Raw genomic sequence first — 14,276 nt, 5'->3', positions numbered from 1 at the left:
TTTTATCGGGAGACCCGGGGAACGCTGGGTACTAGCAAATTTGTGTCAGCCCGGTGATGTCACCACTTTCCCACACAAAAATGTGCAGAAAAAGGGATTTTTTCAGCTAAATTTGAGGTTTGCTGGGGATTCTGGGTAGGAAAAATTGGGGGAAACACATAAGCCATACCTCCCTGGAATCCCCCGGGTATATAGTTTTCAGAAATGTGTGGGTTTGGTAGGTTTCCCTAGATGGCCAGCGACACCGGGCCCAAAAACTCATGGGACCCCCCCTTGCAAAACCAGGTCGTTTTGTGATAGGCAATTTTGATGTCGCCTCAATACGTTTTGGGCCCTAGCCTGTCGCGGGTACTCGACCCACACACACAAGTGAGATACCATTTTTCTCAGAAGGCTTTGGGGAATGCGGGCTGGGTTGTGGATCCACGCAGATTCCAAAACTTTCCACCACAGAAATATGAGGAAAATGTGTTTTTTGGACACATTTTGAGGTTTGCAAGGGATTCTAGGTAACAGAAGCTGGTGAGAGCATTTGGGGGAGTGGGGTCATTAGGATGCCCATTCTAGGAAGCCCCACCCCTACTAATAGAAAAGCCAGCATAATCGATGGAGCCTATTGGACTTTCTGCCCGGGGGCAGATCAGGGACTACTGCTCCCATCTGCCTCGGGGGGGGGGGGGGGCAGAAAGGCTGTGGCATCTTATTTCGGGGGGGTGGGGGGGGCATTAGCATGCCCATTCTGGGCAACCCTCATCCCGAACTTTGGAGAAAAAAATCCCTGGTGGCTAGTGGGCTTTCTGTCCCACCCGAGAGGGGCAGATAAGGGGCTATTGCCCATCTGCATCATGGAGGAGGGGGGGGGGGGGGCAGAAAGACTATCCTTTTTTGGGGAGGCCTTGACATGCTCATTCTGGGAAACCCCCACCCTGGGCATATAAAAAAAAAACTGGTGTCTAGGGGCAGAAATACCGGAATTGTGTGGGGGAGGGGTTGGGGCATTGGCATACCCATCTTTGTCAGCCCCCACCCCTAAATTAATCGTAAAAAAAACACTGGTGTCCAGTGGGTCATCTGCACCCGGGGGGGGGGGGGGGGCAAAAAGACTGTAATTGAGCACGGGGAGTTGGGGCCTCCACCCCTAATTTACATAAAAAATTAATCCCTGGTTTCCAGTGGGATTTCTGCCCACAACCACCCCCCCCCGGGGGACATTTGCATGCCCATATTGAGCAGCCCCCACTCTAATAACATTAGGAAACAATAAAATCCCTGGCATCAAGTGGGCTTTCTGCCCTCCCGGGGGAGGCACAAAGGCTGTAATGGTGGTGGGGAATTGGCGTGCCCGTTTTGGGCAGCCCACACCCTAATTATATCTGCCAATGAAAAAAATACCTGGTGTCAAGTGGGATTTCTGCCCCCCAGGGGGGCAGATTGAGGGCTACTGCTCCCATCAGAAAGACTGAATATGCCCTATTTTAGCTGGGGGAAGCAAAGGCCCTTGCCCAAGTGGCCGCTCCCCCCTACCTGGTGTCTAGGGGGTGGATCCCTGCTTGGCGATCGCCCTTTTGTAACTCAGTAATTCACCAGTTATAATTAGCAGAGCTGACTTTAACTTGCTTTCCCAACACGTACTGCTTATGACTTCAAATATTACATCACTCATGACATGTTCTATGATGTAATTTATGACATTACTGATGACATCATCCAAGCTTCTTTTATACACATTGCTCTATGAACTGGTATGGCACTAGAGCTATGAAATTTGATGTAAAATAGCTCAGAATAATACAAAGCATCGTGTGGTGGAAATGTTTTGCCTACGATTTGTTTGCACTTGTCTAGCTACGGAGGGCCATTAACACCCTTGAGCAGCACACAACCTTTTGGTTTTTTATTGATGACAGGGTTTTTCTTATTAAATTCATTTGCCTCACCCCCTCTAGTCACCGATTACCACCTACATGTCACGTACCTTGCACGCAGACCCGCACACACCATACTGCGAGATTCCTAAAAAGATCTCCGATAAGAAAACTTTAGATCTCAAGTATTAGAAGCTTTCATAGATTCACATGTCACCCACCCTCCTTGTCTGCCATGAGGAATAGAGTAAAACCAAGTTGTATAGTAGTCTGGAAGATAAATAGTTGAAAGAATCTCTCAAGAGTAATAAAATAAAGAATAACTGAGTAGAGCTCAGTGAAGACTCGCTAGCACAATGTTCGGTAGAAAATCTGAAGGGCTGAGGTTCTCTCAGGAGGATTCTAGAGGGTGAGGCCAATAGATTTATTGACAAACCGAACACAAATACACACAGCATTCTTCTCACACGTACAATCAGCAACACAACAGTAGATTTTCTAATGTCAGAATTGAGATCATTGATTATACTGTTCCGCAAAGAAACAGTGGGTAACAGCTTGTTACAGGCACTCAGCAGTCACTCAGATACTCTGGCGAAACCCTATTGCAACACAGATGAGGCATTTAGATGTAAAGAACAGGGGTACACGCAGTGGGTGCTTAAAACCCATCTTTAAAGTTAATAAAATATAGAGAAAAGATACTTTATTTCTACCCAGTACCAGAGACAAGGAAGAGAGTGAGACCAACACTAGAATCATTCTTACTTACAATGAAAGCTCTAAAGATATTCACTGTATCCTTAATAACAGTTGGGATATATTGACGAGTGACTCCACCATTGGAAAAATGATACAAGACTGGCCTAGGATAACATACAGGAAAGGGCAGCATCAGAAACATGTTAGTCCACAGTGACATCACCAAGCCCACGATGGTGAAAGAACTTACCCTACAGGATTTCTTCCCATGTGGACATTGTAAAGCCTGTAGAAACAGTTGCATGTGCAAGGAATACACAGTAGGTGCAGGGCATGGGAACAAGAAGACCATATCCCAATTTCTCACATGCAACACTCGTCATCTATGTTTTGGAGTGCCCTTGCAAATTGAAGTATGTTGGTAGTACCATGCAGATGGTGAAAAAAGAGTATTGGAGCACATGAGAGCAATCAGTAACAAAGATCCGCACTATCCAGTAGCCCGCCACTTTGAGAACAATCACTTTCAGACAATTCCCAACTCACTTTTTAAAAAATTAAACAGATTCAGAGTACTCCCAGGGGAGGGGATAGGACCCTCAAACTCAGGATAAAAGAATCTAGATACATAATAGATTTCCAAACTAAAAGTCCGGGGGTTTGAATCAGGATGAAAAACTGGCAGTGCATATACGCAACAACTAGGCTTACATATCTTTACTGTCTTCCTTCCATGTTCACTTAAGCTTCCAGGGCGACTTATCAATCGTATTGATACATGTATTTTATGCCCTGAGATTTAGTTTTAAGTTAAGGTTATTTTACGTATTCCAGTTTTCCCTGGTACTATTTGTGTTTTCTTCTCAGGAGGAAAGGAAGTATCCACTTTACTTCGGCTGGAGTACCTACACAGGTTCCCTCCCCTTTTTTCTGAGGCACAGCTGGGTGGCAGCTCCACAGATAAAGATTTCTTTTCACAATCCATTATAAGAGTTTTTCCGCAATTTGGGGTCTCAGTACGCAATATGTACTCATTTATGTTTAATTATTTATGGCATGCAGTGTATACATCGGAACTTTCCCGGGATGATCTAATTGGTTCTCCCTGAAAAGCTGCCCTCTCCCCATCAAGTAACGGTTACCAGTATCTGGAGTATTACCTGTCGGTCACACGCCATTAGTGACCCCTAAACACATGAAAAAGTACTGTGTAGATATGCTATGTATGGGTCTTGATGGAGATCATAGTGTATTATGCCAGTTATATTTATATTACTAACAGGATGGAAGGACACTCACCAGTTATGATTTTTTCACGATTCCTTCACTATGTTACTAGGCATATTTAAAATACATACACTGGACGTATGGGTATTTAGCAGGCATGCTGCGCAAAATTACAATCATTGATAATGCTATTATGATAACCCATACAATGAGGGCTGTGTGACATGTTTTCATGCAAAGTTAACACTTACCCTTTCAAGATTGCAGACAGCTTTCTTAACATAATTGCATATCATGCTGCATATCATTGGACTAGACTATGCACGTTTCAGGTACCTCTGCATGTATTTGTTTTTCCTTACTTTTGACACGTGTCATGATGATAAACATTAGTTAAGACTTCTAATAGGGGGGGGCCATATGGATTTTGATAGTATGTTGCTCTGTCCAATATGGCCGACGGGCTAGTTAGAGAGAGAGATCAGTTTTTTTTTTTTACATGTGTGGTATCCCTGAGTGTTGCGATTGGCCCCCAGGGAAACCACACATATAAAGAAGTGATTTGAGTGTGTGTGCATGTATATATATATATATATATATATATATATATATATATATATATATATATATATATATATATATATATATGTATATATACATATAGATATATATATAGATATGTATGTATGTAAAGAGAGAGATATCTCTCTCCCTATATATGTGTGAGATATATATCTACCTCAAGGCAGATGTAACAGTGTGCGATATTTCGTCATAGATTCAGTAACAAAAAATAGGGGAGGAGGAGACAGGGAGCTTAAATTGAGGTAGCTAAAAGCAAGGTATAATGTTCTCTGGAACACCAAAATTCCCTCATGACCGAATGCAGACGAAGAGTTGTATAGAAACATATGATGTAGACACGGGATTAAATCTTTACATAAATATATATATATATATATATATATATATATATATATATATATATATATATATATATATATATATATCAGACGCTCCAGAACCACCAGCCGGTTGCACTCACGAGCGGGTGCTATCAATGCGGGGGTGTACCCGCTGCACAATGCAAGCTCCCAAAATCCTTTCGAAACTCTGTAATGAAATCCGCCAAGAAAGAAGAAAGCACTCTCACGAGGGGGAGGTTTCCAGCATTTTATTGAAACCTTCGGGCACCAGCAAGACGCGTTTCGGCACTTAGCCTTTATCCATTGCACCACGTCACGCATTGCGGCCATTTTTAAATATTACTACTGCTGTCAACGTCATGAGTGTCATAGACATAGAAGAAGGACATAATAATCCACACAGTCCCGCCATCTTTGAACATGTAAATACAATCAACATTCAGAACCGAAAACGAACGAATGTGTTAAATCATGTACATTCAATTACATCACTCTATTTAAAGGATGAAAGAATTAATGATAGTCAGGTTAGTTATATAGCCCTGAATGGGCTCTAGTATTATCATTTTGCTGAAAGCAAATGTACCACAATCTCGCCCATAGATGGGCACATCAGAACACTAAATGACGATAAAGGACAGATCGTAAATAATTAAAAAGATTAATTACATATATACATTTGATCAGAAACAACACATCAAAATCATTTGAGCAATTATTTTTTAACAGATATCAGATATTAAAGAGCAAGCAGACAGTCTATATTAGCCCAAGTGTGATGCTAATTCTTCATGAGTATTCAATCCATGTGGACTTTTACCTTGAATTGTGGTGTGCCATACTTTTGTCATAAGTAAGACTGTTAGCGCTCTAGTTGTTCTTTAGAACACTCTGGGACATTCTGTTATTGGGCTACATCTGGCTGATATTGGGGCTACATTTGTTTTTTTTTGTCTCTGGTGGCCATCTTTGGGCTACATTTGGGCTCATATAGCCCAATGTAGCCCAATATATATTTTTTCAAAGTTAATTTTCGTAGAAACCACTGGAGCACATATCTTGAGACATAGCAAAGGCACATCGGGCTACCAGTCCCTACAATTTTGTCAAAGTTGGTGGAAAACCATTCAGCCGTTCGGGCTAAAAGTGAGTCCAACCGCCCTATGGAAATTAACATGGGGAAAACACGTTTTGGGACCCCCCTTTTATCTCGACCCCCGCTTGACGAATCCCCCCCAAACTTCCAGGGAAGGACCGGAGCGCGTACCCCGCGACTTTTAAATTATTATTATTATTTTTTTTTGCCTTGGGGGTCCTTGTGGGACCCCCTGCGCAGGCCTAGGGGGTCAGGGTGCTTCTACCCTGCCCCCTTTTTGAGTTCTACACGTTTGTTTTTCTGCTTTCCTGTGCCTCAGTCTACCGAGGCACAAGATGGCTGCCAACAGTTTCTGTTTTGGAGTGTTGACAGAGATTGGCAGCCAATCAGAATGCAGCTCGCGCACTAGAGGTACGCGTACGGTACGCGTACGTGCGTGTACCGTAAGCGCACGGGTAAGCTCCTATAGATATATATATTTTTTTGAACCCAAATTACTCAAATTCCTCCGGAGCACATATCTTGAGACATAGCAAAGGCACATCGGGCTACCAGTCCCTACAATTTTGCCAAGTTTGGTGAAAATCCATTCAGCCGTTCGAGCTAAAAGTGAGTGAGTTTGACCGCCCTGTGGAAATTAACATGGGGAAAACACGTTTTGGGACCCCCTTCTATCTCGGCCCCCGCTTGATGAATCCCCCCCAAACTTTCAGGGAAGGACCGGAGCGCCGCGAGGCAAAGTTAAGGAAAAATTCAGGAAGATTCCTCAACCGGCGCCAAAGTTATTCCCAATAGAATGTTGCGATTTCCCTATGGAATACAATCCTAACTATATATACCTACTGGCTATCGCCATATATATATATATAGAAATATTTATAAGTCCTTTGTATGAGACATTGTGTATAAAAAAGCATTTTCATAGAATATGTTAATCTCTCATAGAATTTGAGAGGAAAGCAAAACCAAGGCACAAGCACTTTATGATTGAGTCAAAGTTTATGACACAGTTCGAAAGTGAAAGAATAGAGGCCAGTCCAAGGAAATACCAGCTAACCGAAGATAAATGCTTTGATATAGCACTTGCACTTTATGTTAAACAAGAACTGAAGGAAGTCTGTTTATATTTTAGTATTATAGATTTTTATTTTATTTTCAATTTTTATCTATCAATATGTATTTCTTCAAAAGTCTTTTTTACACATTTATTTCAAATTTGCATTAGTCCATGTAAATTAAGGTGTGAGAATTTTCGAACACCCTATTATTTAAAGCACTTGTCACAGTAAAACACAGAGAAAACACAGAGAAAAAAGTCTTTTTGAAGTACACTAAAAAATATAACAGTGTAAAAAAAAGAAAGAAAAGTCTTTATTGAAACAACACTCATGTTAGCTATGTTTTCCATCTCGACGATGAGGGCATGAAAATACAGAGTGATGGGTATTTTAAACAATATCATGTGACCGTCCTAACATTGTGAGCAAGGCAGCTGAGACTGCTGAAACGTGTCATGTCATCCAAACTATATAATGATGTAATAAAGTTGAAAAATTGAGAGTAATCCCTTGGCAGTGTCGGTGCCTGTTTTCTGAAGTGAAGAGGGAGTTGCAATTATATATATATATATATATATATATATGAAAGCTCACTCCCTCCCGGTCCCGGGAGAAAAATAAAGACAGCACACACGGGAATTCTTACGATGGCAACTTTACTCGCGAGTAAAGTTGCCATCGTAAGAATTCCCGTGTGTGCTGTCTTTATTTTTCTCCCGGGACCGGGAGGGAGTGAGCTTTCATATTGAAGCGCGAAGCTCTGACGCGCTTAGACGAGCACCCGCTGTAAGAGTGCACCGGACTTTGGAGCAGTGAGCTTGGATATATATATATATATATATATATATATATAGATATATAGATATATATATATATATATATATATATATATATATATATATATATATATATATATATATATATATATTACCTACTGGCGGTTGCCAGTAGGTAGTTATAGTTAGGACCTAGTTTCCATAGGAAATCCGCAACATTCTATTGGGAATAACTTTGGCCCTGGTGAACGAATGTTTGCGAATTTCTCAAAGAAGATGGCTAGGTCCGCTGCGCTCATTCTGTGAACGTTTTGGGGGGATTGGTGAAGTGGGGGCTGAGATAAAAGGGGGGTCCCAAAACGTGTTTTTCCCATGTTATTTTCCATAGGACGTTTAGACACGGCTACAGCTCGAACGGCTGAATGGATTTATAAGAAATTTGGTAGAAAGGTAGAGTGTGGGTCGCAGATCACGCTTTTGTTTAAATGGTGTAAATCCGTTCAGTAGTTGCTGAGAAAATTAAAGTTGAAATCAGTTATATATCTATAAGCGCGCACGTGTGCGCGCACCTATGCGGGTGTGCGCAAGCGGCATTGTGATTTGCTGTTTAACGTCTGTCAACATTCGATTCGGAGGAAATCAGGAAGTGTTGTCCGCCATTTTGTTAGTGCAAGTGAATATATTGTACAGAACAAAGGGTTAGAACATGGAAAGGGGGGAAGGTAGAGATTGTCTGGCCGGGTAGGTTTTCTAAGGGGGTACAGTATGGACCTTGAACGCGAAAAGACAATTTTTTTTTGGGAGAAAACATTTGCGGGGTGCATGCATTCGGTCGCGCACCCCTATTTACAAGACTGTGAAAAACTATAGTGGTGAGAATGGAAAGGGAGCAGGGTGGAGAGTGTTTGATTTCGTATGTTTCTTGAGGGGTTTATTAAGGATGACGAAAGTCTAAAAGTAGCTTTTTTTCGCAAATAAGTTACGCGGTGCGCGCACTCGGTCGCGCACGGCGATCAAAAAACAAAGAAAGATGGAGATAAATTACAAGTTTGAGTGTTTAGATCTAAGGTGGCTCTTAAAAGAGCCCTTGTGTTAATTGAGTTTTTGCAGAACTTATAAGTAAGTTCCGATGCAGAGTCTCATGTTACAGAGGAAAATTCTATTTCCCTCATCCGTGAAATGAACACCATCTCTCCGATAGATGCCTTCCATGTTGAAACGTAGGTTGTTGTTGTATATAGAACCCATGTTATATTCTCTGAGGAAAGCAGAAACAGATTTATTTACATGTTTCCTTGCTTTCTCAATCTGTGGACAACGTTCATTGGACCAATTCCATTTTTGTCTTTGGCATATATTTGAATACACCAAGACAGTTCGAGGAAAAAGTGACATCAATTGACGAAAGGTGTCTTTTAGAAGCATTTCTAGACCTACACCTGTTAATGTGCCTAGATCATTCCCACCACAGTGCACAATTATCAGGTTAGGTTCAGGGAGATGCGTAAAAGTTTTCACCAATGGTATCAATTGGTGACATCTTAATCCTCTTTGGCCAATCCACGTAATCTGCACATTTGGTAAGTCAAGGTTAGAAATTCGTCTGTTTGCAGCATATTTTTCACTCCAGTGAATATAACTGTGTCCTACAAGCCAAACCTTCATTTTCAAGGTAGATGCAGTAGTACTCCGATGGGTTCTGGAGGTGGAATGGCAAGTAGATGGTGAAAGTCACGATAAAAATGTGTGTGAGGATTGGTGTTAATGAAAAACTGAACATGATTGGTTAATTGATATACTTCAAGATTGAAGACTACGCTGTATGTTATACTTTTATTACAAACAAATCTTCTATTGGTCGTGGAAAAAAAAGAAATGTAAAACAAGAGTGGATAGGCAGGTGTGTTTGGAGGGAAATTATCCTTTTTGCTTGGATTTAGAACGTTGAGATATGAACTTTTGACCTGTGCCTTCAGGCAGGTGCAGAATGAGCTGTTACCATGGTAACAGGCAGAGAAGGCAGAGGGTGAAGGGTGACCGTTATGTGACTTTGAAAATATTGAAAGGATAACCAACTGAAATGTTAATTTGAATATGAAATTGTGCGGGAACAAATATGATTGGTTGAAGAGAGATATATGAGTGTGTATTGACAGAAAATCTATGCCATTATTCTTTGGTTGCAGTGATAGAAGTATTATTGAGAGCTCCGTCAAACGGCTATCGTTTTACAACTATCATTCTTCTACATCTGATAAAGCATTGGTAAAGGTGAGTGTATAACTGTTTGTTTTATGATGTACCGTTAAATGTGGTTTGATCACTATATTTGATTATGTGAGTTACTGTGTCTAAGGAAGCACATTTTTGACTTTTATACAGTTTGATATGTTTTCAACTAATGTTCCATTTTATTACATCAATGTTTTGGAACATTGTTTCTTTGTAATTATTAGTTTAAAATTACGATTAATTAATTTGATTAACCACTTGGCTGCTATGCGTTTTCCCCCCCGGTGCTGGGATCCTCCATTTTCCATTATTCATGACGAGCTGGGCTCGTCATGAGCGTGCGAGGAGGCTACACCATGACGAGCCCAGCTCGTCATGAGCGTGGAAGGGGTTAAGGATAGTGGAGTTCAGTCATGTTTTTAAGTTATGAGCTACTGTTAGGTCTATGAATTAAATGTTACTTAGAGACGGATCTGCAACGAAATTTGGGGGGGGGGAAGGATGATAAAAAATGATTTTTTGTAGGGGGACATGAACGTGTAATCAGTAGATAGAGTAAAGGTGGAGGGGCTGTTACAATGGGTAAAACAAGTGCAAGGCCTAATTAATATTGAAATGGTTCTTTATAGAGATGTGAAACGTTCAGGTGCGGCTCTGTGTGTATCTGGGATGTGTGTTATCTTGGGCTTCCACAGCAGACGTCAGAGGGGGGGGAAGGGGCTGAAGTTCTGTTAAGTTAATGGGGGTTGTGTGCCGTTTTTTCACTTTTCTTTCAAGTCTGAATTATAGTTTTGAATGTATTTGTGGAAAACTGAATAAATAGAAAATAAAATGTAATGAAATAGACAGAAGTTAATAAACATTTGGGAGCGTTTGCACATAATTTGTAAAGTTGGTTACAGTTAAAAAAAAAGCAATTGGTAGAGTACAGATAATGCAGGTAGAGAGAAAAATAGTTGATTAAATGTGATATTGTCGAAAAAAAGTGGTAATGCTTTAGGTATTTTAAACTTTAAGGGGCAGATTTATGAAGGCCTTGCGCCGCCGGTGCGTCATTTTTAACATGGGAAAAAGTGACGCACCGGCGGCGCAAGGCATTCATAAATCTGCCCCTAAGTTTGAGGAAAAAATTACAGTGTGGTTTGCGGCCGAGGGATGCAGTGGTGGGGGTGGGGTGAGAAGGAGAGGTGTCCCAGTACAATCAAATGAAAAATTGTGACCATGAGGTTGTAGACAGGTTCGTGGAGTATATGCCTTTTATAAATTGATGTAGAAGAGCAAATATATATAGAGGTTTCTGTGTACCACAGTGTGACTCCATTTTCATCTCACTCCTGCTTTCTATATTAGTTGCTTTGTGTTATGTTAGTGTGTGTATGTGTGTGTGTGTGTGCGTTCAGTCTGAGCTAAGGAAGTTTGTTCTGCAGGCAGACACAGTTGTTATAGTCGAGATGAAAGGGTGATAAGTATTGAAATAGGATATAGCGTGTGCTCTGTGGAAGCGAGGGAGCAGTGATTAATACTCTGAGTGAAGCACAACTGCGGCGGAGTTTTGTTACAGTAATAAATAATTTTTTTGCCAGAGGTACGATTGATGCTATGGTTCACAACTCGTAAAGAAATGGTTGACTGACCGTCGCAGGCCAGCGGGTTGAAGTATGAAATATTCAGGTTGACATAAGAAAACATGAATTGAGTGCAGCTGAGATTACGTGAAACACATGAATACAGTTTTAGTATAAATTATTTCAGTTGTGAATATGGGTTAAAAGAGGGAACGCATATATTTCAAATTTTTATTCAATGATGCAGTGTTTTGAGAGAAAGTTTTTTATTTAATACAAGTAAACATAATCTAAAGAAAATAGTGGGTATAGTTACTAGTTCATAGAACACAAATGATGGAAATGTAGTATGAAGCAAAATGAATATCGTTTAAAAAACATTGTACAGCCCCGCAATGAAATATATTTAATTATATTGCATGCAAGAAGGTGTGTTTTGATTTTAAGTTCAGTAATCATATATGAAAATAGTAATGGTTAAACATCACTTCATTAACAGTTAGTTTTCAGTATACGAAGCAGTAACAAGCTTGTTGTATGGTATTGTGAAAGGAAATGAAAAACGCACCAAAAGGGAGAATTTGGCTCGAGGTGCATGTATGTTATCTGCAGGGACATTCGAAAATCAGTACTCAGAACAACTATTGTATTGATATAATTTTTTGAAAGGTTTCAGTACACAATGTCTCATACAGGTTGATAAGCAAGGGTAATATCAGGGTAATCATAAACTTTTTAGTTATGAATCAAAAATCTTTCAATAGGCATAAATTAAAAGCAGCACATGTGTGTGAGGCGGAAATAAGGAGTAGAAAGGGAGAATGGTGATAAACCATATAAAATCATATAAAAAGTCATTGTAACTATACACATTTCTCAGGGCACATTTAACCATATTTTACGCAGCCTTGGTTCGAGAATATTTTAAATCAGATAACATAACATAAGGTAGTGATTTGTTGAAATTAGAGCATCATGAAATGTTTTGAACAAAATCGAGGAGGTGTGGAAAAAAAATTAAATCCACATAACTTAAAAAATTCACAGCAGCAGGAAATTACAATGTCCAATGTTAGTAAAGCCAATAGGTCAGTTTATATAAAATATAATAATAAAAAAAAAATAAGAAAAATTAGGAAGGGAAAAAACAGTCAAGATGTCAATGGTTTGCAGAACAGCTATCCTTCCATTGAATAGGCAAAGTAAGTGGCAACTGCTTCTAAAAGAAAGTCATTGTTATCATCTGAAAACAAGTCAGCCATCCAATTGAAAAGAGGAAATGAACATACATGGTCATTAATCACCGGAGCCTCTAGTAGCATCAGAGGAGAACTCGGTGAATTTTCAATGCAGCTGTGTGCCAAGAAATCTTGCGCCGCTGCGAATATATTCCAATGACCCAGAACTCCATGTATCGCTGCAAAGGCCATAATCCCTCCGTCGGAACAAAGTTGTTCATGATCAAGTAACGGATTCATGAGATGATTGTAATTCACTTCAGGAGGTACTGAGTTGCAGAGACATAAGTCCAGGGCCACATGAAATCACAGCTCAGGCAATGAAATACAGGCTGCACACAGGTGAAATAGGTAAATCGAAACGATAATCCATATGATGCACTCAAAGTCGCGAGTGGCAGAATGCCATACTGGTCAAGCATCCTGTGGCAAAATAGTTCTAAGTGCTCCAGCTCGTTTGCGAAGGCAGGACGGACATCCATTTTGTAATAACGAAAATAGGAATACAAAAGTTGTAGCTGCTGGTAGTAGATGAGGAAGTTCAGAAACATAGATCTGAAAGTATGGAGTGAAAGTAGCAGAATGCCTTTAAATGATTTGGTGCAAAAAAAACACCAAACCATTGGTTAGTAGCTGCAAAAATAAATAGTGCAGCTGGGAAGTTGAGGAGCGTTAAAGATTATGAGAGTCACCTTAGAAAATTGTAAAGGAAGGTCACTATTTAATAAGGTATGCAGTTTTCTGCGAGTGTTAGCTAAGTGAATGAGATATGTTTGTGAACAGATGCGCGGGTAGCTTGATTTTGGGACAATAAGGCTGTTGTTCAAGTCTAGGGATGGAACTTTGAGTTCAAGGCCGTATTTTGCGGCCAGATGAAAAACATCAAGGTTCCCATGCGTGGGTGGATGAAGTTCATTTTTACAGAGAGGCATATGCAGAGTGACTATTACAGACTAAAGTTTGTCGTTTAAAAAGTCATAGTAATTGACATTGCTTGAAAATAAATAATTACTGCTGAGTGTTAAGGTAAAATTCGGCATTATAGGAGATACCGGTGTACCTTTGAAAACATGCTACATTACAGTTCTTCATGTAAAATAAGTGATGCAATTGGTAGTGCCTGGATGTGAACGATTATGTGCGGCATTGATATTTTTGACACTGTGGGCCTTATTCATGAAGGCCTTGCGCCGCCGGTGCGTCACTTTTTCCCATGTTACAATTGACGCACCGGCGGCGCAAGGCTTTCATAAATCTGCCCCTGTGTACTTATGAGTAGTGGAGAAGTGACGCAATGAAATGATGTTAGGTGAGTGTAGTGTAGTTACGGAACGGAAAACGTTTGCAGAGAGTTACATTTAGTATGGAATAGTTTTTATTTTTTTCACAAACTAACGTATGAGAATATTGTTACAGTGTTAGCGGAACTGTTAGTTGAAGTTTGATAAAGATTAGTGAAATAAGTAAATTATGGTGTATTTAATATGTGCAGCTAATAATCTGTGAGAAAAGGTAATAGTCCACAGTCTTGTAAATAGGGGTGCGCGATCCAATGCGCGCACCACGTAACTTTTTACGGAGAAAAAAAAAA

At 40.2% G+C, this 14,276-nt stretch overlaps 1 protein-coding gene across 1 annotated transcript in view; it reads right to left on the bottom strand.

The window, feature by feature from the left end:
• MAN2A1 (mannosidase alpha class 2A member 1) overlaps window positions 1–14,276 on the bottom strand; it is a 1,212,885-nt gene that overhangs the window by 314,743 nt on the left and 883,866 nt on the right. The gene's annotated exons all lie outside the window — the stretch shown is intronic.

Source organism: Lissotriton helveticus, chromosome 2_1 (genome assembly GCF_964261635.1).
Source record: "Lissotriton helveticus chromosome 2_1, aLisHel1.1, whole genome shotgun sequence".
Taxonomy (NCBI): domain Eukaryota; kingdom Metazoa; phylum Chordata; class Amphibia; order Caudata; family Salamandridae; genus Lissotriton; species Lissotriton helveticus.
The sequence above is the reverse complement of the archived record's forward strand: the minus strand, read 5'-3'. Positions and strand labels throughout refer to the sequence as shown.